Source organism: Sciurus vulgaris (assembly GCF_902686455.1).
Source record: "Sciurus vulgaris genome assembly, contig: HiC_scaffold_616_arrow_ctg1, whole genome shotgun sequence".
Taxonomy (NCBI): Eukaryota; Metazoa; Chordata; class Mammalia; order Rodentia; family Sciuridae; genus Sciurus; species Sciurus vulgaris.
In genome coordinates, this window is record NW_027632404.1 from 2,048,873 (window position 1) to 2,052,545 (window position 3,673).

The window sequence follows — 3,673 nt, forward strand, 5'->3', positions numbered from 1 at the left end:
AGTAAAGGCATATCATTTGTGTAATCATACATCTACATAGGTTAATGGTGTTTGATTCATTCTGTTATTATTTTTCCTTCCCCTCACCCCTCCCACTTCTCTTTTCACTCTATACAGTCTCTCCTTCCTCCATTCTTGTCCCCCTCCCACCCCCCATTATGTGTCATCATCCAATCATCAGCAAGACCATTCATCCTTTGCTTTTTGAGATTAGCTTATCTCACTTAGAATGATATTCTCCAATTTCATCCATTTGCCTGCAAATGACATAATTTTATCATTCTTTATGGTGGAGTAATATTCCATTGTATACCACAGTTTCTATATGCATTCATCAATCGAAGGACATCTAGATTGTTTCCACAATCTGGTTATTGTGATTTGAGCAGCTATGAACATTTATGTCACTGTATCTCTGTAGTATGCTGATTTTAAGTCCTTTGGGTATACACCAAGGAGTGGGAGAGCGGGGTCAAATGGTGGTTCCGTTCCAAGCTTTCTGAGGAATCTCCACAGTGCTATCCAGAGTGGGTGCACTAATTTGAAACCCCACCAGCAATGTATGAGTGTACCTTTTTTCCCACATCCTCACCAATGCCTATTGTTGCTTGTATTCTTAATAATCGTCATTCTATTTGGGATGAGATGGAATCTTAGGGTAGTTTTGATTTGAATTTCTCCTATTACTAGAGATGTTGAACTTTCATTCATATGTTTGTTCATTGCTTGTAGATCCTCTTCTGTGAAGCGTCTGCCCCATTCCTGAGTACTTCTTGTTGATTGGGTTATTTGTACTCTTCATGTAGAGTTTTTTGAGTTCTTTATATATTCTGGGAATTAGTGCTCTATGCGATGTAAGGGTGGCAATGATTTTCTTCCAGTCTGTAGCTCTCTCTTCACATTGCTTGTATTGTCTTTTGCTGAGAGAAAGCTTTTTAGTTTGAATATATCCTGGTTATTGATTCTAGCTTTTATTTTTTGTGCTATGGGTGTCCTGTTAGGAAGTCTGACCCTAAGCCGACATGTTGAAGATTTGGACCTACTTTTTCTTCTATAAGATGAAGGGTCTCTGGTTTGATTCTGAGGTCCGTGATTCATTTTGAGTTCAGGTTTGTGCAGGGTGAGAGAGAGCACTTTATGTTCATTCTGCTGCATATGGATTTCAAGTTTTCCCAACACCATTTGTTGAAGAGGCTATCTTTTCTCCATTGCATATTTTTGGCACCCTTGTCTAGTATGAGAACATTGTATTTATTTGGGTTTGTGTCCGTGTTCTCTATTCTGTACCGTTGATCTACCTGTCTATGTTGTTTCCAATACCATGCCATTTTTGTTACTATTGCTTTGTACTATAGTTGATGTTCTGGTATTACAATACCCCCTGCTTCACACATCCTGCCAAAGATTGCTTTAGCTATTCTGGTTTTCTTATTCTTCTAAGTGAATCTCATGATTACTTGCTCTATTTCTGTAAGGTACTTCATTGGGATTTTAATTGAAATTGCATTGAATCTGTATAGTGCTTTTGGTATTATGGCCATTTTGACCATACAAATAATGCCTGTCCAAGAACATGGGAGATCTTTCCATCATCTAAGGACTTCCTCAGTTTCTTTCATCAATGTTTTGGTGTTTTCATTGTAGAGAACTTTTACCTCTTTGGTTGGATTCAATCCCAAGTATTTTATTTTATTTTTTTTGAGGCTATTGCAAATGGGGTTGTTGTCCTCATTACTCTTTCATATGTTTCATCACTGTTTATAAAAATGCTTTAGATTTATACATGTTGATTTCATAGCCTGCTGTTTTGCTGAATTCATTGCTGAGGTCTGGAAGATTTCAGGAGGCATATATTGGATCCACTAAATAAAGAATCATGTCATCAGTAAATAGTGACAGCTTAAATTCCTCTTTTCGTATTTGTATCCCTTTAATTTCTTTAGTCTACCTAATTGCTCTAGCTAGTATTTTGAGAACAATGTTGAATAGGAATAGTGAAAGAGGAAATCCCTGTGTTGTTCCCATTTTTCAAGGGAATGGTTTCAGTTTTTCTCCATTAAGAATGATGTTGGCCATGGACTTAGCATAAATAGCCTTTACAATGTTCAGGTATGTTCCTACTATCCCTACTTTTACTAGCGTTTTCAGCATGAATGAGTATTGTATTTTGTCAAATGCTTTTTCTGCATCAATTGAAATAAACATAAGATTCCTATCCTTACGTCTATTGACATGAGGGATTACATTTATTGACTTATGGATTTTAAACCATTCTTGCATTCCAGGGATAAACCCCACTTGATCGTGGTGCACAATTTTCTTAATATGTTGCATACACTTTGCCAGTATTTTGTTAAGGATCTCGCATGTATATTTATCAAGGATATTAGTCTAAAAATTTCTTTCCTTGATGTGTCTTTGCCTGGTTTGGGTATGAGTGTGATATTAGCTTCATAGAATGAGTTTGCTAGGATAACCTCCCTTTCTATTTCCTGGAATACTTTGAGAAGGCATGAATGGGTATTGTATTTTGTCAAATGCTTTTTCTGCATCAATTGAAATAAACATAAGATTCCTATCCTTAAGTCTATTGACATGAGGGATTACATTTATTGACTTATGGATTTTAAACCATTTTTGCATTCCAGGGATAAACCCCACTTGATCGTGGTGCACAATTTTCTTAATATGTTGCATACACTTTGCCAGTATTTTGTTAAGGATCTTCACATGTATATTTATCAAGGATATTAGTCTAAAATTTTCTTTCCTTGATGTGTCTTTGCCTGGTTTGGGTATGAGTGTGATATTAGCTTCATGGAATGAGTTTGCTAGGATAACCTCCCTTTCTATTTCCTGGAATACTTTGAGAAGTATAGGAATGAGTTCTTTGAAGGTTTTGAAGAACTTGCCTGAGAATCCATCTGGTCTTGGGCTTTTCTTGGATGGTAGGTTTTTAATGGCTTCTTCTATTTCATTGCTTGATATTCATCTGTTTAAATTGTGTATTTCCACCTGGTTCAGTTTGGGAGGAGCATATATCTCTAGAAATTTGTCAATGTCTTCCGTAGTTTGTATTCTGTTGGAATACAGATTTTCAAAGTAGTTTCTCATTATGCTATGTATCTGAGTGGTGTCTGTCATGATATTTCCTTTTTCATCACAAATTTAATACTTTGAGTTTTCTCTCTTTCCTTTGTTAGTATGGCTAAAGGTTTGTCTACTTTGTTTACTTTTTCAAAGAACCAACTTTTTGTTTGGTCCATTATTTGAATTGTTTCTTTTGTTTCAACTTCATTGATTTCAGCTCTGATTTTAATTATTTTCCGTCGTCTACTACTATGGCTGTTATTCTGTTCTTTTTCTAGGGCTTTGAGCTGTAATGTTAGGTCATTTGGTTATTGAATTTTCATTCTTTTCTTGAATGTGCTCCATACAATGAATTTTCCTCTTAGTGTCACTTTCATAGTGTCCCAGAGATTTTGATATGTTGTATCATCATTCTCATTGACCTCTAAGAATTTTTTTATCTCCTCCCTGATGTTTTCTGTGATCCATGTTTCATTCATCGCTGTATTTTTAGTCTCCAGGTGTGAGAATAATTTCTGTTTTTTTTATTTTCTCATTGATTTATACTCTCAGTCCTTTATGATCTGATAGAACACAAGGCAGT